A 24,676-nucleotide genomic window follows, 5' to 3' on the forward strand; every position below is an offset into this window, starting at 1 on the left:
AGGTGGTAGCTGTATGGGTCTGGAGGTGGGTGAAGGTCTGGCGGCAGTGTCGGCAGGAGAACTTGCCTTCGGTGGTGTTCAGCATTGACAGCTGGCAGTTGTTGTTTCTTCCAAGGTTGAGTGCATGGTGGGTTGCTGAGTTGTAGCTAGCAGCGGAGGGTCGGAGGACCAGGGTCCTTGGTGCTGGTCGCAGGCGGGTGCAGACAGACTTGCCTTTGGCGTGCCAGCGGCGCTCCCAGCCACCATTAAGTAGGGGTCAGAGGGAGAGATAGCAGCTGGGGGGTGGGAACAGTCAGGGGGATGGGGCTGTGGGGGCAGAAGCGGCGGGAAAAGGGAGCAAAGCGGCAGCAGTGAAAAAGACGGTCAAATAATGCACTAAGAAACGAGAAAAAAGGAAAAAAAGCATCAAAGGCAACAAGAGACAGAGGCACAAAAATAACCAGGCAACAAAGGCACAAAAAACAAAAAGGCGCAAAGGCACAAAACCGCAAACACAGTCAAATTAAATACAGAAAGACTAAAGACGGCACAGACAGACAAAAGCAGGGCAAGCAGAAATAAGGCTGGTCGGGCAGACCAGGAGAAGTGCGAGGCTCTCTCACTGGACACCAGGGATGAGGCGCAGAACTGTGGATGGAGGAGGGCCTCGAACACCTAACTTGGAGGCAGGGAGATGCAGAGGGCAGCGGCGGAGCTACGCAAGGGGAGAGCAGTTTCCCTTACCAGGAGGTCAGGGGTGTTGCTCATCCTCAACTCAGGGACTTTTCTGACTTCTTGGAAGAAACCCTGTATGTGTCCTATACTAAAAAAAACGTCCTTAGACCCCACAGAGGATAAGAACTATCGACCTACATCATGCCTACCACTTCCTACTAAATTCTTGGAAAGGGCCATGAATGAAGGCCTGGTGAGTTATCTTGAATCTAATGATCGTCTTGATACCTCGCAACACTGGTTCAGACCTAATCACTCCATGGAATCAGCATTAGTTATGGCCACAGAGGAAATCCATAAGCAGTTGGATCTCTCAGCCACTTTTGACACCGTCAATCATCAGGTGCTAACGTAGCGGCTAGAGACAGGGAATGAAAGTGGTTGCTTAAACCCTGCTCACCTCCTTTCTCTCCCACAGAGAGCAGAAGCTGACTTGGGGAAATCTTACTTCTGACACGTTTTCTCTCCCTTGCAGAGTCCCTCAGGATTCAACACTGTCCCCCACTTTATTTAACATCTACGTCACCCCTTTAGCTAAACTTATTCAAGCTTACGGTTTTTCGGTGGTATCCTATGCAGATGATACGCAGGTAGTTATATCTATAACATCCAGCGTAAACTCTGTGGCAAGGCAGTTTCATAATTGTCTGACGCACATCATTAGGTGGATGCACGAAAACTACCTCAAGTTAAAACCAGACAAAACAGAGGTGAATGCGTTTGAGAACAGCTCTCCTCTTTGGAACGACTCCTGGTAGCCTGCTGACGCGGGTCCACGACCTGACCCGGTTAACAAAGCAAGAAATCTGGCAGTACTGTTTGATGATCAACTCTGTTTCTCTGAACAGATTATTCATATTCCATCCTCTTGTTTCTTCCTTTTAAAAATTCTGAGAGAGAAAAGGTGATAATCGCCCTGTTCCTTTCTAGAGTAGACTAAAGCAATGCCCTTTTTTTGGGTATTGATAAACGTTTGCAAATAAAACTACAGTCTCTACAAAACACTGTAGCCCGAGTGCTGTTGAAAATTCCCAAATTTGGTTCCATATCCAACAGCATTAAGACCTCCACTGGTTGCCTGCCCATGAAAGGATTACGTTTAAGGCACTATGTTTGGTGGGGGTGGGCCTCCAGAAACACTTTGTTTGGTACACCCCGTGGCAGAACCTTAGGTCTGCCAATGCTGATTTTGTCCATATCCCTAGGATTAGAAGGGCTACGTGGGGTGGCAGAAGCCTTTCCTACTGAGCAGTGAAACTTTGGAATGCACTGCCTGCCCCTATTAGATTGCAACCTAACAGACTTCTTTTAGGAAGCTGCTCAAAACCTGGCTCCCCCACCACCCCACCCCTAGGCAAAAATAATTCTCGCTATGCCTAAATAAAGTACATGCTTCCTTCAGTGCCAAGATGCCTCGGCATATGTTGCACTTTAAAAATGTTTTACTAACTATATCAATAGCAATGCATAAAACCCAATGAATTTAAGGTATATTTCCCTGCATCAGGGGCAACTGAAAGAAGAATACATAGAAAAAATAAGGGAACAGACATTTATCAAATACAGGTACAACCTGTTACTATTGTACCATCTGCGTCTATCAGATCATGCTGGATCCAGCATGCATAAAAATTCCCATTTAAGATAGAGCCGACCCGTATTTAAATGGGTATGTGAAGAACTACATGCATTGCTATGGAATACCGTAAACATTAATCAGATATGTCAAAGTCAAAGTCAAAAAGATTTATTGCATAATTAATTAAAATCATTACAATTTCCATATGATAATTTTATAATACAAAAGACAAAATGCTTGCTAAAAAAATTGCAAAATGCTTGCTTAAAAATTGGACTACTCGTTTGTTAAAATAATGTAACACAAATAAAAAATAAAAATTTCGTCCGGGGATACTCCCGCAAGTTTCAGATATGATGAACACAGAATGAAGGAAAAGTAAAATCATTGCATGTTTAGTCTCCTACATGCATCATAAAGTGCCCAAAGACCTCAAGAAACACGACAGACAGTGGAAAATTGAAGGCATACAAAACCTTACGGAATGGCTGTAAAAGCAGCAGGCTGGTCAAGCAGATACTAGGAAACTTCAATGTTTCCAAGCTTCTTAATTGCACAAGGCATCAAGTGTACTAGCTGAATAAATTAAGCAGTCCAATATGTGAAGAAACGCACTTGCTACGAAGCGATGTGAACAAAAAAATACACGGAAATCAAAAAGTGGAGGTAAAAACTCACCCTAATTTGTGTGAAGACCGGCAAACTGATGGAAAGCTGAAACTCGGGGAGCATTCACACAAAGCATGACCCGTGCTGTGTGCCCAGGTATTGGTAATCAGTGGCTTGATACGCAACGTGTGTGTACGTGATGAAAAGTGTACTTCCTTCTTTTGCTTCTTTTAGTTTTTTCAAAATTTTTCTCTTGATTGTTGTGTCTGAAACCACAACAGTAAGGGTGGAATTCGAGCTGGCCAACATGGGTGCCTACAATGTGGCTCAGATCAAGGAGTTCTGCAAGGAGATCGACTTCCAGCCAAGATCATCCCCAAGAAGGTGGAACTGCAGAAGGCACTGAGGGCCTGCTCACCAGTCAGTGGTAGAAGCTACAGAAGGGAACAAGGTGATGGATGGACAAGGAGAGGGCCTCACTGAGATGCAGCCTGCAACTGAGGAGGATGACTTGCCCCATGAAGTGAAGCTCCCTGCCAGGACAGGGAGCAGTGTCTTTTTCCACAGCCTGTCCTCAGAGGAGCTGGTAGAGAGGAGGGAGGAGAGGAATTTCAGGTTGGAGATGGCCACACTCAGGATGGAGAAAAAGAAAAAAGCCATGGAGGCAGCAAAAGGAGAAGGCTGAGGCTAGAAAGCCCTGAAGGAGAGGAAACTGTCCATGGAGGAGAAAAAGATGTTACTGGCTCATGAACTGAGTCTGAAGGAGCTGGGTCTCAAGTCCAGGCAGGCAGAGTCCAGCAGTGATGGTGGCAGCAATTTAACAGTGTCTGAAGGAGACAAAAAGAACTGCATCCCCAAGGATCTGGTGCCAGTTATGTTGTGGAGGATAATATTGACAAATGGTTTTCTGCTTATGAGGTTGCTGTGAGGATTCACAAGATCCCAGAATAGCACTGGGGAGGAGGGAGGGGTTGATTTGTGGAAAAGCATGCCTATAGTGGGACTGGACACACTTCTTACTTTAGAGGTTGTGGATCAAACCAGGTACACCCCCACGAAAGGCATCTTGATCGCCAAGTTTGGACTGACCCCTGAAAAGTGCCACCAGATGTTCAGGGACAGTCAGAACCTCCCTAACCAGTTATGGGTGAATTTTGTGGACTAGTCCAGCAAGGTACTGAACGGTTGTGTTGGAGGAAGCAAAGTTAATTACTACAGTCGGGTGCACAGGCTAATCTTGAGAGTACAATGCTCAGTATTTGTTTTTCCAGAGCTGCACCAGCACCTAGTTGACAGCAAGCTGACTGACTCCGAGAAGCTTGCTGAGGAGGCTGACCTCTGGTCCAGCACCAGAGTGTCCAAAAAGGTATCCAGGGGAGATTCCTACAAGGGTGGTCTGAGGTCCCATCAGAAGAAAAAGGCGGGAGAAAAACTTAAAAATAAGGAGTTCTCAAAATGCCCCCAAAAGAATTTCCAAGGGAGCATTGGTTCCCAGTCTGAGCCTAAAAACAAGGAATTCTTTGATAAGCAGACATGGATGTTTGTACCCAAATGCAAAGAGTGCTGCAATGCTACAAGTATGGACTCTCCAAGGGTGACTCAAGTGTCCCAAGAGGGCACAGCCCCCCACCGGTGGGCAGGTACCTGGGTTTAAGAGTGTAGCGCTCAGGGAGAATTAGGGGGTAGTCTCAGTTAGCTTTAGGGAGCAGGCACAAGTGACCCTAGTTTCCCCGTGGGATAAAGAGGTGCTCTCAAAAGCCCATATGCCTGCCAATACTTCTAAGTACAGGCAGTGGATCACCCTCAATGAGCAACGGGTGGAGGCTCTGAGAGACACAGGAGGCAGCATGCCTACTGTGAAGTGTCAGCTGGTGTCCTCAGAGCAGGTCCTCCCTAACACATTCCACCAAGTCATAGTTGCATAAAATAGTGAGAATCATCTACCAGTGGCTCTGGTTCCATCTGAGTGAGGGTTAGCGAGGTGTGGGTTGGCGGGGGGGGGGGGATTCGCAGGTTCTCTAAAAGTAGCTGTGAGCCCTGCCATGCCTGTAGATTGTCTATTGGGAAACAACCTGGTGCCGCCTAAGCTGGAGTTAGGTGGAGCTCAGGTCACACTTGGAGATGTTGGGATTGCCTGAATAAGTCTTTATGACCACATGGACCATGACTACCCGGGAAGGAAGTCAAGAACATCGGAAGCCTGGAACGATGGCTCAGACAGCTGCCAAGAGGTGTGGGGAAAAAGGGTCCAGGTTTATTGGGTACCTGAGGAGGACACCCCTGAACCAACCAGGGAGGACCTGCCTGAGCTTGCTGGCTGGCAAGTTGAGGGTGAGCCCATCAAAAAGGAATTCTGCAAAGTGCAGAAAAATTCCCTACTCTAGAGGGCTTGTGGCAGCAAGGTAAGGCCCAGGTGACAGGAAACACCTCTGGAGACTACTTGATCCAGTGGGAGAACAACCTGCTATATAGTGAACCTAAGGTTACTGCATATGGGGAGGCAATGTGCTGGTGGACAATCCATTGTTACAGGACCTTCCTACCCCTGGCAGGACATCTGGGGCAAGATAAGACCTTGATTTGCCCCAGATATTGCCCACTTCAATTGTCAGCGGATGAAGACGGTCTCAGATGCATTCTGTAGGTTCTGTCACACCTGCCAGGCCAGTGGGAGGTCATAGAAAAAGCTCAAGGCGCCCCTGGCCCCATAACCTGTCATTGGCACTCCCTTTGAGAGGGTAGGCATCAACATTGTTGGACCACAAGACAGCTTTAGCTAACAGGTTTATCCTGGTTGTGGTGTACCATGCCATTCACTACATAGAGGCCATCCCTCCGAGGAGGGTGACGGCACCTGCAGTGGCCAGGACCCTGATGAGGATTTTTATGTGTGGGGTTCCCCAAAGAGGTAGTGTCTGACAAGAGCACTAACTTCATGTCTGTGTACACGAATGGGATGAGTGTGGAGTGACTTATAAGTTCTTTACACCTTGTCACTCCCAAACCAACAGTCTTGTGGAGAGATTCAACAAGACCCTGAAGGACATGATAATGGGCATATCTGATCCCATGAGGCATAAGTGGGACGCCTCCTATCATGCCTTTTCTCTTTGCCTACAGGTGTCACAGAAATGGGTTGGATTTAGTCCCTTTGAACTCCTCTATGGTCATCCTGTTAGGAGACCTTTTAGTTTGTAAAAGAGGGGTAGGAGCAAGCTCTTTTTCCAGAAGCGGTGAATCTGGTTGTAGAGGGCCAGAATATAGTTCACCACTTCCTGAGAGACTTTGATACCCCCAAGGAGGCCATGTGTACAGCACCCATGCTCAAGGTTCCTGACTTCCAAAAGTAGTTCATAGTGCAGACAGACAACTCAGAGCATGGCATATGGGCTCTCGTAGCACAGTTAAGTTAGTTAGGCCCTAAATGTAAATGTAAATGCCAGCATTTGTAAAGCGCACAGCCACCTCCGGAGAGGTGTCCCGGCGCTGAGGGCCGTCGGGAAGATTTAGCAAGATATTGCCCAGAGTCACATGGTGCTGGGCGTACCTGCCGCCGGAGCCGGGGATCAAACCGTGAACCCTGCGGTCTGGAGTCAGGCACCCTGGCCGCTGCGCCACACCTCTGCCCTACACCAATTAATAGCCTTTTTTAGCAGGAGGTTATTTCCACAGGAACAGAGGCAGAGTGTGATTGAAAAGGTGGCCTTTGCTGTGGTCTGGGCAGTGAAGAAGCTAGGACCATACCTGTCTGGGACTCACTTCCTGGTTCAAACAGACCACAGATCACCCAGAAAGCTCATGCAAATGAGGGGTGAAAATCCCAAACTGTTGAGGATGTCCATCTCCCTACAGGGAATGGACTTTACGGAGGTACACCGTGCTGGGTCAGACCACGCCAGTGCTGATGGTCTATAGTGAACGCCTTAGTGATGAGAACTCCCAAGAGGTTGGGTAGTTCTCCCTACTCTCAGCTGGGGGATGAGGGGGGGGGGGGCACATGTTAGACATGTCTGCCTTTGGGTGGTCTTACCCAAACTTTTTGCTTTCTTCTTCCATTTTCTACGTGCAATTTACCATTGCTAACCAGCGCTAAAGTGCTTGTGCTCTCTCCTCTAAACATGGTAACATTGGCTTATACCCAATTGGCATATTTAATTTACATGTAAGTTCCTAGTAAAGTGGCACAACTTGTACCCAGGGCTGGTAAATTAAATCCTACTAGTTGGGGTGCATTACTGATTCTGCAACCCACTCTTTAAGTAGCCCTTTAAACAGGTCTTAGGCCTGCCATTGAAGAGTTTGTGTGTGCAGTTTTAAACTGCCATTTCGACGTGGTAAAGTAAACCATTTGCCAGGCCCAAACCTTCCTTTTTAATGCCTGTAAGTCACCCTTAGGGTAGGGCCTGCACAGCCCAGAGTGCAGGATGCTATGTATATAAAATGTAGGACATGCACTGCTAAGTGTTACATATGATATCACCCATGACATGGTCTAATATTTTCTTTTTTGTAAACACATTTTATTGGCATTTTCACAAACCGTACCGTACAGCAACAGTTGTAATTGGGAGGGCGCTAACATCCAACAATAAATACAATACTGGTGCACTTGGGATATATTCAAAAACACAGGAACCTCTTCCAAACATTAAATAACTATAGGTAATATATCCATTAATTTTCACATACCACCTCTCCTTCAGAAAACAACTAAAAACTTGGATATTCGATAAGTAAAGTACCCCCCTCCCTCAAGCGCCTTGAGACCCTCTGGGTGAGTAGTGCGCTATGCAAATGCTAAACTTGAACTTGATTGTCCCACAGAAAAAAAACGTATTTAGAAAAACATATGGTTTTATTATTTAGAGTCAGAACATAATATTTTCATAGAAAAACACTCCATATAAATATATATACAATGCATATTGATCAAAAGAAACACATCCAGATAGCCCCAACCAAGTTCATACATACAAGCATCCACTCAGTCATCCACACCTGTCATACACCAAGATAAGAAAAAAGCAAGGCACAATAAACAAGATAAAGGATTACAAAAAGAGAAACAAGGACAAAAATAACACAAGCGAAAACAAGGCGCCAACGCGCGTTTCGGAAAGTACAAATATCCACAGTTCCTTTGTCAGGGCACAAGGAAATTCATATAAGTTTCTTCACAATGTAGAATCTCTTGAGTTTTCACAAAAACAATCTTGTTTTTGAAGGCGAGATACAAATAAACATAGGGGCTATATCTTGAGACTGGGGATAGCAAGTATAGGTAAAATCCAGAAAATAGGAGGAAAGGCGTGCCGCTCAGTTCCGTGTGGCCGGTCACTATCTGTCGTCCAAGAAGTTGAGCCCACACGGGTAAGCTCGGGGGCACACCAGGAATATCAATTGTCTGAGATATGAGAAATGGTGGAGGATGACGGGGCCAAATATAACTACAGATACACGAAAATTGGAAATACATTTTTGTATCCTCTCTCTCTCCCACGGGAATCCGAGGCCGATGGAGCAGTCTTTCAAACACAGCGGGTAGTCCCAATGGAAGAGGGACAAAGAATTCGGGGCTGTAAATGCAGCTACGGTTCCCCAAATGAACGTACATACAAAGTCCCGGTGCAGAAGCACGTCTCTCTCGAGAGACGTGCTGCTGCCCCTTGAGTCACGGTGGGGTAATCCCTATCCAGATGAATCCTAAACAAGTTAGTTTTTTGACAGTTAACCCTGAGATCTGACAGGTTCCCAAGCATGGTGTTATCGGGATCCACACACCTATCTGAAGTGAAGAGTCGAGGTCCAGGAGCGTGAATAAAGTAGGTTTATTCAATAAGTACAGGAGTACAAGCATAAACTATCCTGCCTCAGCAACCGCCAGGATCAGAATCAAGAACATGGAATACACACAGGTAAGAGAACATGGAATTAATGCCAGCTAACGCTCTAAGAGCTCTAAGAGCAACAACAATGATGATGACAGTATGATGAGAGGCACAACATATCTCCTCCCCTCAAAGGAAAAAAAAACACAAAAAAAAACAAGAAGGAAAAAGGGAGAAAAACAACAAAGGAAGAGAAAAACAACAAAGCAAAACACAGTAGAAAATCAATATCAACAAAGCAAAATACAGTAGAAAATCAATATCTAACAAAGTCATTAAACTTCTTAGGAACACGATGAGTTCTCTCATAAGAAGTCCGACCTAAATTAGGAGTTGCTCCTTCTGGTGACTCTGGTACAGAAGAAAATTTCTTGGAACAGTTGGGTGTCGGTAGGGAAGGATTGTGTGACGGAAAAGGATCCCGAGAAGGATCTGAAGCAAACTGAGATTCCTTGAGAAGAGAGCGCCCCCTCAAGGACACATCCCTAGAAGACTGCTCATCCAAACCCCCATTCGAAACACCTTTCTTAGCATACAAGGCAATCCTGCGGAAATTCCAATTCTGCCCGTTCTCCAGCACAACATGCCACTTATGAACTTCCTTAACTTTCATGGGATCGGAAAACTTATTCATGCCTAACTCTCTACGGCCCAACTTAATTTTGACCAAGTCACCCACTTCAACTCTACCAACCTTTCCAGGAACAACCTTAGAAACAACAGTTCCTTCACACAACCATTGTGGGACTAACTTAGTTCTGGGAATTCTACCACGCATGCATTCACAAGGAACCCGATCAGTAATTCCATGAGCTGTGGTATTGTAAGACCACACCATATCCTCCACAGCCCTGCGTACATCCTTTTGTCCTTGCACAGACAGCTGTATAGTTCCTTTGACCAAACGATTCATTCGCTCAGCCATGCCATTACCCTGGGGGTTGTACAGGGAAGTGCAGATGTGTTTAATTCCATGATTGGCTAGAAAAGAATGCATAGAGGAGGACGTAAGTTGAGTGCCATTATCTGTAATTAGAACTTTCGGAAAACTTTCCTTCAAGAATAAAGACCTCAATTGTTTAATAACAGCGTCAGTGGTAATATTCCTCATAAATTCTACGCACAACCACCGAGAAGACACATCAACAAGAACTAAAGCAAATCTACAATCAGAAGGTAAGGAATCCATGGGACCAATAAAATCTAAACAGATCTTATCCCAAGGCAAATCGCTTGTGCTAACAATGGAGCCCTGTGAAGGAGAAAAGATCTTCAACCTCTTTTCACTCTCTTTACACAAAAGACAAGACTCAACCCACCTACGCACATCATAGTCAGCTTAAGAGTCATGTTTTGCCCAAGATGCCCTTCATGAGCTAAACAGAAAAGTTTCCTCCTGAGAGAGAAAGGTGGAACAAACCTCTCACCACGTAACACCAAATCATCTGAAACACCCAAACTAAGTTCTTCTTGCAATTTAACAAAAGAACGCAAGGAAGGCTTAACATCCCCTTCTCTTCTCCAACCTAAACAAATAGCATCAACCAGCTCACCAAAGTCAGAATCCTCTAAAACAGCTTGATGCCATTCTTCTCTAGAAATGGAGTGAAACTCAGAAGAACAAACATCCTCGAAAGCAGCAACCAAGCACACACTTTCATCTTCAAAATCCTCATTAACATTCTCACAAGAAATAGGTAGGCGTGACAAACAGTCAGCTTGGGTGTTTCTCCAACCAGAGATATGCTCTAATTTGTAAGTATACTTTTGTAGCTTGGCAGCAAACTTCATCAAGCGGGGAGAACCATTATTAGCCCCACCTGGTGACAGGATTTTAAGGAGGGGCTTATGGTCAGTCCTTAGACAAAACTGCATACCCCACAGATAGGTGCGAAAATGAGAAACGCCCCACACAGCAGCTAGGGCCTCTCGCTCGATAACAGCATAGTTACGCTCAGAGGAATTGAGACAGCGAGAAGCAAATGCTACAGTCTTCTCAATCCCACCACATCTCTGAGATAAGATGGCACCAATCCCATATGCACTTGCATCAACAGTAACGTAAGTGTCTCTACCTGGTTCAAAAGTTGTTAAAATGCCCGCATTTATAATGTCACTCTTAACCAATTCAAATGCTTGAGATTGTTGAGTTTCCCACTCGAAATGCACACCCTTCCTAAGTAACATTCGTAAAGGTTCAGTTTTGTGCGAGAAGTTAGGTACAAATTTGGAGTAGTACTCCACTAAACCAAGAAAAGATTTTAGTTGGTCTTTATCAGCAGGAATTGGGGCACACCTAATCGCTCTCAGAAGATCCTCTTTGGGTTTAACTCCATTTTGTGAAATTGTATACCCCAAGTAGTCAATCTCAGTTAACAAGAACTGACATTTGTCTCTTCTGAGGGTGAGACCAGCAGTAGATACAATTTGTAAGACTTTAGACAAATTGCAATTGTGTTCAAGCTCATCTATACCTGTAATCAAGATGTCATCCTGGAAGAAATGAACACGCTTTAAGTCTTTGAAAAGGGAATGCATCATACGTTGGAAAACGCTTGCTGCAGAGGCTAAGCCGAACGGCAATCTTTTGAACTGAAACACTCCCTCAATGGTAACAAAAGCAGTACATTTTTTGGAGTCAGGGTGTAACACAACTTGATGATATGCGGACCTTAGGTCCAATTTGCTAAAGAATTTAACCTTGTCCATTAAGAGAACCATTTCTGAAATGTTGGGCAAGGGAAACTTGTCAACTATGATGTTCTGGTTTAGAGAACGAAGGTCAACACAAAAACGGAGCTTACCATCCTTTTTCTGTGTGACCACAACGGGCGAAAGCCACTCAGAAGCTTCCACCGGTTCAATTATGTCCTGCTTTTGCATATCATCAAGCATTTCTTTTACCTCTTTCCTAACAGCAATGGGAATTCTTCTTAGAGAGTGCCTAACTGGAGAAGCATTTTCTTTAACCTTAATCTCATGTAAATAACCTTTCAGTTTACCCAAAGTAGGACGGAAAACATCAGAAAATTTAGAAAGAACATTTTCAACATTGTAGAAATCTTCAACTGCTAGTACTACATCATCAGACCTTGGGTCCAGAATGATGTGTAAATCATACTATTGTAACCACCCAAGAATAGCTGGGCCCTCTTCAGAAATATAAACCTTGCCAACAGCAGATCTCTCTTTAAATTAAAAAGAAGTATCCATGACTCCCTTCAATTTAATAACTTTCCCTGTATAACCTTTTGGCATAAAGTCACTGTGTAAAAGTGGAATTGATGGCCAATACTCTTTATACATACTGTACGGTATAATAGAAAACATTGAGCCAGGATCAACCATTAGAGTAACAGGAACATCGTTGAGAATAAAGGAAGCTCTTGGCCTTTGTAAAACAAAATGAGTATTGTCATCAGTATCACCATCCACACACAAGGACATTTCTTGAGCAACAAAATCATCTTCGACAAAATTAACTCTATTAAATGCAGGAGATTTGCACACTTTGTGATGTGACCACGCTTACCACATTTTCGGCAAGTTATGTCTCTTGCAAAACAACCCTGAAAGTCAGCAGCATGAGACATGTCACCACAACGAAAACATCCCACAAATTTCACCTTACCCCCAGGATTATTAGAAAAAGGCCTAGATTTAGAAAGGAAAACTTTTGGTTTAGAGCTAAATTTGTCTATATTCGAAGAAGGTTCTTTGTCAGACTTGTTGACTACGTTAACAGTCTCTTCCTTCTTTATTTCTAGAAGCCGCATCTCTTCCATGCATTTGTCAGATTCGTCGACAACTTTTGCAATTGTGATAGCTTCCAACAATGTAGGATTTTTAGCTGCCCAAAGTTTTTGCTGCATCCTCTTGTTTTTACATTGTACTATCAATTGATCTCGGATCATTTGGTCAGCCATAGCTCCAAAGTCACATTTTAGAGATAACTCCCTTAAGCGAGCAACCATTTGATCCACTGTCTCTTTGCCCTTCTGGGGAGCAGTGTAGAATTTATGTCTTTGCATGACGATGTTTATTTGTTTTCCAAAATACTTTTCCAACCTCAATTTTGCTTCATTGTAGGGGTTATCAATAGGTTCACCATCTGCATTTAGAAGTTCTTGCAGAAATTTGAAAACGTGTTGTCCAGCTTTCCCTAAAGAGTTTAATAAGATAGCCTTCTTTCTGGTTGCAGGAAACCTAAGACCATCTATGGCTTCAAGATAATTTTCAAAGAATCCTAACCACTCTTCCCATTCAGTGGTCGGAATTTCTCCTTCAATGAGAAAGGCAGGTGGAGGAGAAATCGTGTGATTAGCAGTAGTTGCCATGTAAATATGTATATATGCTTTCACTATGTACTTGTTGCGGAATTAAGCTGAGGCAGGTAATAGAGAAAAAATAAAAAGAACTTGAATGCACTTGTAATATGTACTTTGAATGTACTTGTAATAAAATATACTTTAAATGTGCTTGACCACAAAGGAAGTACTTAATAGGCACAATTTTATTGATTAAAGTTGTCGCCGGTAAAAAGAAAAACGTGGTTGGCAAAATAAGGGAAAATCCAAAATGGCCGCTAGACGCTATGCGCGATGACGTCAGAGCGCATACGGCGTCCGTAACAGCGCAAGAGAAAAGCTCTCGGATAAGTGCTCGCGCTGAAAGATGTTCGCGAGAGGGTTGCTCACGAGAGAATGCTCGCGCTGTGTGCTCTTCCACGCGCAGTGCCCACTGAAGCACAGGGCAGCCCGCAAATATAGAAAACAGTACCTTGAGAGTGCCGATTCCGAAGGCACTACAGGAAACAGCAGGTGGGCGGACAGCGAGGGTAAACAGTAAACAAACAGGGAAACCGGTGATGAAGAAAGACGTGCAGACCAGCGCCTTGGACAGGAACAGCTGAGACTCTTCAATGACGTAGAAGGCCAAATCGTCGCCAAAATGAAGTGAAGAGTCGAGGTCCAGGAGCGTGAATAAAGTAGGTTTATTCAACAAGTACAGGAGTACAAGCATAAACTATCCTGCCTCAGCAACCGCCAGGATCAGAATCAAGAACATGGAATACACACAGGTAAGAGAACATGGAATTAATGCCAGCTAACGCTCTAAGAGCTCTAAGAGCAACAACAATGATGATGACAGTATGATGAGAGGCACAACACTATCCTGGACGAAAAGTAGTATATCATCCACATATAATGCAATATGATGCATTTTACCACTGCTTGTCACCCCTGTATGGTAATGGCCCATCCACATCTCACTTGTTAAAGGCTCCACTGCAATAACAAACGACTGCGGAGACAATGGGCACCCCTGCCGAGTATCTGCTCCCCCCAGTAGGTATTAGAAATCCCCCCCCCCTGCTTTGACCCACATCATGGGGTTTGAATACAGTAGTTGTATTCAAACTATAAACCCAGGGCCCAGTCCCCTCTGTTCCATCACAGTGTGCAAATATGACCAGTCTAGACTCTCAAAAGCCTTCTCACTGTCAACGGACATAACCAGTGCATCCGCGTTGATATTCGGAGTATACAACTGCAGTGCTACTATCCACCATATATTCAACACGGTACTGCAGCCTGGTATGAAACCAGTCTGGTCTGGATGAATTAGGTGAGGCATATACGGCAATCAGTGAGACGCCAACAGCCAACTCAACACCTTATAGTCCACATTTTACATCAACAGTGTCCTAAACGTTTTGACATCAAGAGGACCCCGACTGGGCTTCAATACTGGTACTATCGCTACCTCGGTAGCTGATGTTGGAATGGAACCATCGTGCCGTGCTACCCTGTAAATCTCTACCATAAGTAGCGCCAGGGGCTCTATATACGCTAGTTAAAACTCCATTGGGAACTCCTCACTGCCGGGGATCTTCCGACAAGCCATGTTTTTAACTGCCACAGCAATTTTTCTAGGGTGTAACATCGCCCCCTCAAGTTATTACCTTCTTCCCAAGTGAGTGCCAGCAATAATAAATGCCTTAAAAAGTAATGAATCCCGGGTCCAGTATCGTGAGCAAGAGTGGCATATAGGTCAGCATAATATCTTCTAAAAACCTCATTGATGGCATCTTCCCCATACACCCAAGCCCCTCCTCATTGTCTATTTCTAATATTTGCAAACCCCCTTCGGTGGGATTAGCCAACCACGCCAGCAATGTCCCCGATTTATCTCTTTCAGTGCGCAGTTTCAACATGTATTCTTTGTAATCAAAGCACTTAATGCGGGCACCCAGGTCTATCCCTCTCCACAGCTCTCAAGATCTCTCCTTGTGTGTTAACCTCTGACACTAGTGTGTGGCGCACCCCCACCATCGTCTCAATACATTGTCCCCTGATGACTGTCTTAAAAGCATCCCATTCCTGCAAAACGAATGTAACGGAGCCAGAATTGTCCTCAAAATAGGTCTGAATTTCCTCTCATTGGTTGGAAATGAAGTTCATAATAAAGTGAAATTCCCTGAAGAAAACAGTTAAGAACTGGGTTATGGTACTGTCTGAAGTGCGTAGTCCACTGAAATGTGCCAGTTACACATGCCATACCTTGTGCTACCAATTAGCCGGAATAATAATAACTAATAACCATAATTAGCAGAACGAAGAAAATGGGTATCAGGACAACAGCATGGATTGGGGCTCATTATATGGCTTTTGTTTTGTGCGTTCACAACGATAACTGGCAGATTAATTGCGTTTGAGTAAAACCACATTCTGTGTTAACTATATTTTCCAGATAGATATACCTACTGTGTCCTTTTTCCTTTTCCCTTTCTTTTTCCCTTCCCTTTTTTTGTCCTTCTGTCCTCCTTGTCTTTGTTTATCCTTTGTTCCTTCATTCTTTCTTTTTTGCCCTCTGCTCACATGAGCTCTGAATATAAGCTAACCAGTGTGCTCTATCTACATTTGCAACCGTTTCTTTCTTTCTTTCTTTCTTTCTTTCTTTCTTTCTTTCTTTCTGTGCTTCTTTCTCAAAGGCAAGAGGCTAACAAATTTACTTTTTTAGCTCTCAGTTAGCAAGACCTTTTGACTTTACTCAAATAATGTGTATAACCTACTTATAGTGGTTTCCAGACAGACTTCATTGATTAGTCCATTGTTGTCATTCACATTTTTCTTTCACCCACTCCAGCTTGCATTAAGAGGGGGAAACATCCTTTACAAAGCAACTTTTACCACGCAGTGCCTTTACATCGCAACTTTTACAACGCAAACCATTACAACGCATTGCGCTAGGGGGCGCTCTAGGATAGGGAATAGATTTAATTTACTATCCAACACCTTCCCTACTATCCACGGGGACTGGAGTTGGAATAGTAAATTAAACTATTCACTATCCAGCACCCCTCAACACTATTCGTTGTAAAGGCATGCGTTGTAAAACTTGCGATGTAAAAGCATGCGTTGTGATGTCATACGTCCATGAAGAGGCAGTGCATCAGCCCATTTCAGCGATTGACTTACTTCACTATGACTTATGGCATGCAGCCCTTTCGCAAGAACTACATCCACACACAAAGTAGTTCCGCTTTTTTGACCCCAAAAACATTTTTGCCTTTAGCCATTTTTTAATTTTTTGTAGATTGATCAGGGTCTGGCTGCTTCTTAAACAACAAAGTCATGACAAAACAAGAATTGACAGAAGGCTGGCGGCCAACACCAGGATCTATTTCCTTTGCCAGTGCATGTTTATGATTGCTTTCAGAATCAAAGTACTGGTTACTTCAAATCATATCATCAGTTTGGTTCACATTCATAAAAAGCTTTGTAACACAACTGCAGGAAACTCGAAACCCTGGTATCGTCCACACTTTCACTGCTGTCCATGTGAGGGAAGTGCAAAACATTGGCCTTGTAAGAGCAACAAGCACTGGCAAAGTCAATAGGTCTCACCTGTGGGCGAACTATTGGCTTCAGCCAATCTGGTGAGGATGGGTAACGGGGGAGAGGTTGGTGAAGGTGGCTAACGGCATGGTTAAAAAACATGCAATGAAGCAGGCAGCACCAAGCACTTCATAGTGCTTTTTTTCCTTCTGTCAGAGATGGAGCGGGTGAGAAGAAACTGGGACTAGTGGGAGGATGTGGAAAAACATGGCCAGGAAGGTGGGATTTCTGAGAAGAAACAGGGAGTGCAGGAGCGAGGAGAAGAAACAGTATAGTGAAAGGTGGACGGATAGAATAAACTGGTGAACAAGAAACGGGAACAGAATGGGGAGAAGGTAAACAGCATTATGACGCGGCCAGCATTGACCACATCAAAACACTTAATTTTTTTGTCGTTTTAGAAGAAATGTTTCCCACTACTGCTCACAAAAATAAGTATGTATTGGGTATATATTGGCGGATGGTATTTCAACTAAAATGGGTACGCCTTATGAGAATAAAAACTTCACTGAGTGTGGGTAACTTGGTGATCAAAAGAGTGCCTTCCTGTTTAAGACTTCTAGACAGGACAAGTGTCTAGTACTATTTATGTAGGTATATCTGTGTTCTGTATTACATATGTATTGTGTGTGTTTTATCTCTCAAAGCTTCAACACTTCTGCATAAACCAGTGCAATGTATCATCTTACAAGGAAGAGGACAACTACAAATGTAAACTATTAAGCACATGCCACCACAAGCATACTTCAGGTTCAAAGTATTGAATGCAAAGTCCACAGAGTTGATTCCGTGTCCTCCACCCCCCGGCCCCCCACTTTTCCACCCAAAACACCGACCATACAGAGCCTGGAAGATGAACAAATTAGTGTTAGGGACTCCGTTCATCAGGACACTGTTAAAGAGGCAATAAACAATTGCTTCAGAGGAAACCAAACTAATGACCTACCATTGGTGACAATTTGGGATGTCGCAAATGCGGTGATTAGGAGTGAAATCTTCAATCATACCACTCCTTTCCTGAAGCTTGACCGAGTAAGCAGCTGGAATTAAAGGCAGAAATGATAAAACTTCAATGAAATTCAGAACCCAAAGGGCTTTGCAACGTGCACAGGGGAACCAGAAGATGTCTTAACTAAAGACGCTGCATATAAATTGCTTGAAACTAAGCAATGATTATACAAGAGTGGAGACAGAGTGGATCACCTGGGGTGCACATAAGATATGACCATTTAGACTCCAGAATCATATCAGTAGCTGATCACCAGGGTGTACTCCAAAAGTCAGATTTGCAAGATCCTGCAGACTTGTCCTCAATGCACGAGAACATTGCTTCTTAAATGTGCAAGATGAATATTTAGCAGGAAATTTGTTTCTGGAACTCGAGCAAGGGATGCAAGATGAGTTAGAACACCATAGAACTTGGAAGAAACACTACAGTCCATAAAAACCCTCCTGACTAATCAAGCCGTTCCGTAACTCCTTTTATCGGGCCTTTGCAGGTCTCCTTGCCTCCTTATCTTACCAAGATCTATAATTTGTTCTTAGCAATTCGGGTGGTAACTCCAATTAATGATGGAATCTCTTCTTACATTGATACCCAAACAAGATAAATATCTTCAGCAGATTGCACTCCTCAATAGCGACGTAAAGATATTTACCAAAATCTTGGCAACTAACCTACGTGGTATCACTCTACCGGGTAGGTTTATTGAGAACCGACATACGGGGACAATTTTAATTTAGCCTTTAACTAGGTCAATAAGTCCATTGCTAACAACACTTAAGTCCTCCTTTCGCTGGGCTCAAAGAAAGCTTATGACTGTGTGGATTGGACATTCCTAACAAAAAACACTAGATAAGACCTCCCTGAGACTCTGACTAAAATAGTTTATTTTAGTGAACTATGCTAAGCCTTCAGTGAAGATACGAATTCACTCTTTCTTTCATAGTGCATACAATTGACTCAGGCACACACATGGGGGCCCCCTTTTACCCTTGCTCTTTGTCCTTACTATGGAACCCCTGTTTTAGTGGGTAATGACCAATCCGTTGATTATGCACTTGGACTCCACTGGACGGACCACAGCTGCGTCCACTTCAGCTTCAGAAGGACCACGATCCACCACCACCAGCAACAGGTTGCACGCAGAAGCTGGAACAAGATCACAGCCGACCAGCTCGCTACCTCCCTGTGCAAGAAGCCACCCACCAGCACTACGAACCCCAGCCAAGCGGCCACCAACCTCACGAAGTGGATCAGCGACTGCGCAGACGACCTCGCCCCTCTGAAGGCCCCGCCGAGCAGACCCGGCAGCAAGAAAGCCCCATGGTTTAACGACGAACTCAAGAGCTCCAAGAAAAACTGCAGAGCACTCAAGAAAGCCTAGCGCAGAGACCCAACACCGGACAACATGACTGCCCTCAAGCTCGCCACCCGAAAACACCACCAACTGATCCGCGCCACCAAGAAAACTGCATTCAAGGAACGACTGGACAACAGCGCACACAATAGCAAGGAACTCTTCAACATCGTGAAAGAGCTCTCCAACCCCAACGCCGGAAACAACGACATCACCCCTTCGCAAGACCTCTGCAACTCCCTCGCCTCCTACTTCCACCACAAGATCGCGGACATACACAACAGCTTCTGCACTCAACCGACGCACGCCACGACCGATCCACCGCCCCCCACCACCACCCTCCACGCCTGGACCCCGGTCAGCACCGAAGAGACCGTCCGCACGATGAACTCTATCCACTCTGGATCTCCAACCGACCCCTGCCCTCACCACGTCTTCAACAGGGCCGACGCTGTCATCGCACCCCACCTGCGGGACATCATCAACACCTCCTTCGACACCGCCACCTTCCCGGAGAGCTGGAAGCACGCCGAACTCAGCGCTCTTCTAAAGAAACCATCAGCCGACCCCACCGACCTCAAGAATTACCGCCCCATCTCGCTGCTCCCGTATCCTGCAAAAGTCATCGAGAAGACCGTCAACAAGCAGCTGGCCGCCTTCCTCGAGACGAACGGATCCCTCGACCTCTCGCAGTCTGGCTTCCGAGCCAACCACAGCACCGAGACCGCCCTGATCGCAGCGACTGACGACATCCGAACCCTGCTCGGCAACGGAGAAACAGCGGCCCTCATCCTCCTTGACCTCTCTGCGGCCTTCGACACTGTCTGCCACCGCACCCTAGTACAGCGCCTCAGCAACGTCAGAATCCAGGAGAAGGCATTGGAGTGGATCACCTCCTTCCTCGCCGGAAGGACACAGAGAGTCCTCCTCCCCCTGTTCAGATCAGAGGCCACCGAAGTCATCTGCGGCGTTCCTCAAGGCTCCTCGCTCAGCCCAACCCTCTTCAACGTCTACATGAGCCCCCTCGCAGCCATCGCACGCCAGCACAACCTCAACATCATCTCCTACGCCGACGACACCCAGCTGATCCTCTCCCTCATCAACGACCCCGCCACCGCCAGAGCCAACCTTCACGAAGGGATGAAAGAGGTAGCCGAATGGATGAAGAACAGCCGCCTGAAACTGAATTCGGACAAGACGGAAGTCCTCATCCTGGGATCTTCACCCTCCGCCTGGGACGACTCCTGGTGGCCCTCCGCCCTAGGCAGCGCACCCAAACCAACAGACCACGCACGCAACCTGGGCTTCATCCTGGACTCCTCCCTCTCCATGACCAGACAAGTCAATGCTGTCTCCTCGTCATGCTTCAACATCCTGCGCATGCTTCGTAAGATCTTCCGGTGGATCCCCACCGAGACAAGGAAGACGGTCACCCAGGCCCTCGTCACCAGCCGTCTGGACTACGGCAACTCCCTCAACGCCGGAACCACTGCCAAACTCCAGAAGAGACTCCAGCGGATCCAGAACGCCTCAGCAAGACTCATCCTGGACATCCCCCGTCGCAACCACATCTCCAGACACCTGAAAGACATGCACTGGCTCCCGGTCAACAAGAGAATCACCTTCCGCCTCCTCACCCACGCACACAAAGCCCTACACAACCAAGGACCAGGATACCTCAACAACCGCCTCAACTTCTACGCTCCCAAACGCCAGCTTCGATCGACCGGCCACGCCCTCGCCACCGTACCCCGCATCCGAAGAGCCACCACAGGGGGAAGGTCCTTCTCCTACCTCGCCGCCAAGACCTGGAACTCCCTCCCGACCCACCTCCGCCTGACCCAGGACCACCTCGCCTTCAGGAAGCAGCTCAAGGCCTGGCTGTTGGAGCAGTAGCGGACCCCCCCCCTCCCCACCCCCCCCCCCCTCCCCACCCCCCCCCCCCACCCCCCCCCCAGCGCCTTGAGACCCTCCGGGTGAGTAGTGCGCTTTATAAATGCCTTGATTGATTGATTGATTGATTGATCTAAGAATGGACAGATAAAAATGGCCCTGTTTGCCGACAAAGTCTCCTGCTTTCTAACCGACCCTTCCGTATTCCTCCCGGCTCTGCTGACGGAACTTCAACACTTCCGTTTGGTATCTGGGTTCAAAGTAAATTATCAAACATCTATGGCGATGGAGGTTGGGAAAGAACGAGCAGGCAGCGGGGTAGAAGCGGCAAGACATGGGCTTCAACTTGCATTGAACGAGTTTAAATATTTGGGGGTGGTTGTCCCTGCAAGCACGGCTGCAATATACCAGAGCAATGTACCCCCTTTTTTTGAACTCCTTCTTGAATGATCTTTGTAGATGGGGCAGGCTAGAGATCTCCTGGGTGGAAGGATCAGTTACGTGAAGATGAACTCCCTGCCTCAATTGCTATACCTCTTTCTCCCTCTCCCTTATCGCATTCCAAACTCTCTAACACAAAAGATGTGGGCCTTTATATTGGGTGGTGGCCCCTCCCAGGATTGCTAAGTCCGTCTTGATAAGGCCCATCTAGGGAGGCATGAGAGTCCCTAAAGCTGACCGTAATGTCCTAGTTGCACAGATTTTGCCAGCACTGGTGTGGTGTTCCTGCATGTGGACAAATCCTGGTGCCTCCTCAAACAAGGATGTAGTCCCCGTTAAGGCTGACCCAGCACTTCTGTGGTCGGCACAGGTGGCCTTACACTACTGTTCAAGGGATAAAGGACTAGAGAGATAAATGACTTACCCTTCACCCTGACAGTGGTGACAGGCAATCTAAAATTCCCACTACGAAGGAGATCGGATTTGCTTGGGGCAATGAAGTACACTGGGGTGTTCCCAAAACACGAAACCAATGAGCCACTGATTTTCTATTGGGTCCCAAAGACCTATACTACAACACTCAACTCTTACACTAGTTTAGACAACCTGCAATGCAAGCACATAGAGCAAGAGACACCACGAAGGTCAAAGATATGTTCTCAGATGACAACACCACCAGAATGCTTTCCCGCTTGTATAAAGTTTTAGACAGACCCACTGCGCTGACGCGACTATTATATATAACAAAACCAGTAGATGATTTAGAACTATAACTGATGTAATCTGATTGGATTTTGATATAGAGGCAGGAAACATGATCCTCCATATGCCTACAACATTGGGCCAATGATTTTAAAATTATGCACCCATGTATGATACCCAAACACTTGCTGGAGGAGCTGCTGGGCGAGGTAGACATATCTAAACGTGGTTGGACTGTCCTCCAAAACGTCAGTTTTGGGCCCAGGTAGCTCCCGGAAGTACTGAAAACAATCACAAATAGAACCCTACCAATGCAACCAGTAACTGCCCTGACTGTGGACGAAGAGTTGTGCACCCTACCCTCAACCGCAACTTGGTTGCTATCCTCCCTGCTCTTAGCAGCCCGCCTCAATATGGCACAACAGTGATGGAATACCTCGCCACCATCAATGGGTATGTGGTGGACTAAGGTGTGCAAGTGCAAAGTTATTAGCCATATCCATAGAAAATGTGCTGTCTGTAAATGACAATTCGCTACCACAAAATTCTTTAGATGCTTTGAAAAATCACCCCTCTTCATGTCCAATAAAGGAAGGTGAGTCACAAATGTTTGATGTTCTAAAAACTGGGACATGGTTCTAAAAGGTTTGGGAACCACTGACTTAGATCGTACACAGTTGTAACTGCAAAATGTTATCTCTACGTTTCACTTGCCCTCGCTTGGGGCTCAACATTTTTTAAATTAAGTTGTTGCAAAACAAATCCCTGTTATTTGATGCAGTGACACCACACCAGGTAAATACAGAACCTATGGGCGTATGCTTCAGAGTTCCACTTGTCACAGTGGGAGATAACTTGGTAGTAATGCTCGTTTTCCCCCTTTTCTCGTGTGCAAATCTCAAGAAGCATGGCATTTTCCCCAGACAAGATGCAGCAATAACCCATAAACTCATATGTCCAGTATAAGCAAATAGCAGAATCCATATTAAGTACATGTTGCTTGATTAGGGATTGCAGTGGGACTTGTCCTTTCATTTTCTATGTGTGAACAACAACGGTTCCAGGAACAGAATAACTGTTTCACAATCCATACAAAAAAAACAAATACAAAGAAGGCAATTTGCCACACAAAAAATCATTTACATAGGTTATTATTGTAAATAAGTTTTATATATAAGAATATGTCACCCAACTCTGAAGAAAACCCTTGATGGAGAAACCTTGCAAGTAAAAGTTTGAACTTTGTCAATGGCTCTGATTATCCCCTCACATTTTCATGTAGCATACCTAATGCCTGTGGTCCCAGTTTTGAAGTGGCCAGTTTAACAACGTAAAGTCTATCATATGATAACGATATTTGGGTGCTATTGGCATTTCCTGGTAGACAAAACCCCACTATCCAAGAACTGTTGGGTCTATGGATGATCCTGAATTCTGAGTCTTTTCTCTATGTTTGAGTGTGTAATAGGAAGCCACCCAGGTTTGGTGAATGCCCTCCTTTCTGCCTGTTGAATTCCTCCTCCCGTCCCCTTAATCAAGAATCCAATCGGCTTTCTTGCGACTCTTGACTTTGTCCAGAACCTTACTTGATCTTTTTCTGGTACAGTCGTGCATGAATGGGGTGGAATTCATTCCAAGGTATGAGAATAATGACGTTTATCTACATACACATATCCGTTAATTTTTCATCTGATGGTATTTCCACGTCCTGGCTGCGTCTGAGATCTCCTGGTTTTGTAGTAGGATCAACCCATATGTCAGTTTCTTTATTTGGTCCACATAGTGGGAATCCATGTTAGTTCCAATCAATATATTCGTTTACTACACAGTTTATATTGTCTGAGCAGGACAGTTTCAAATGTTGGTTTTTCAAGCCATCTGATTATGCCCCTAACTTTCGTCAAGTGAATCTTCATAGCTAGATGTGTAATCACCACATTCCAATCTCTGCATCCTTTAATGGCAAGGAATATTTTATTTTAAGGGAAAATATTTTAAACATATCGCCCTTGGACCCTGGTTGTCCATTGCCCGTTAGTGACCCCACAGGGGATAGAAGAGTATAAGGGGTGTGCTGTGAATCATCTATTGACGAACCAAGGATCTTTAAAATATTCTTGGTGTGCAGGGCCTCAGTCAAAGTCTCCTAGACTGACTGAAAAGGAACATTGTGTGAGGTAACTTTATAGCTACATTCCACATTTACTCTATCGAAGATACTGTTATCTTGGTAGAAATATAGCAAACTAGAGGGTAGATGGAACTGAAGTGATGGTCCTCCTCTGAAACTATTCGGGCAGTCCAAATCAGATTCTGAAGCCTTTTTTCAGACCGACTCGGAATTATCTCCGAACGACTGATTATGATGTTCGGAAATCGTTCGGACTTTCCCACTCTGTTCCGAACGGGATTCGGAGTAACCGAGATATTCGGAGCCAACTCATACATGCCTAAAAACCGCGTTTCTGACAGAGTGTTTAAAATGTCAGATTCGGACAGCCTTTCTGAATCAGTTGTTCCAACACAAATTGGCTGTCAGAATCTGACCTTGTGGGTCCGTAGCAGGCCCCCCCTTCAGCCAAGACCCTC

The 24,676-nt window shown here is 45.3% G+C and overlaps 1 protein-coding gene across 1 annotated transcript in view; it reads left to right on the plus strand.

Annotated features, from left to right (window-relative positions):
* Window positions 1-24,676, plus strand: part of PHYH (phytanoyl-CoA 2-hydroxylase) — a 115,599-nt gene that overhangs the window by 71,922 nt on the left and 19,001 nt on the right. The gene's annotated exons all lie outside the window — the stretch shown is intronic.

The sequence above is a fragment of the Lissotriton vulgaris genome, chromosome 1_1 (assembly GCF_964263255.1).
Source record: "Lissotriton vulgaris chromosome 1_1, aLisVul1.2, whole genome shotgun sequence".
Lineage (NCBI taxonomy): Eukaryota > Metazoa > Chordata > Amphibia > Caudata > Salamandridae > Lissotriton > Lissotriton vulgaris.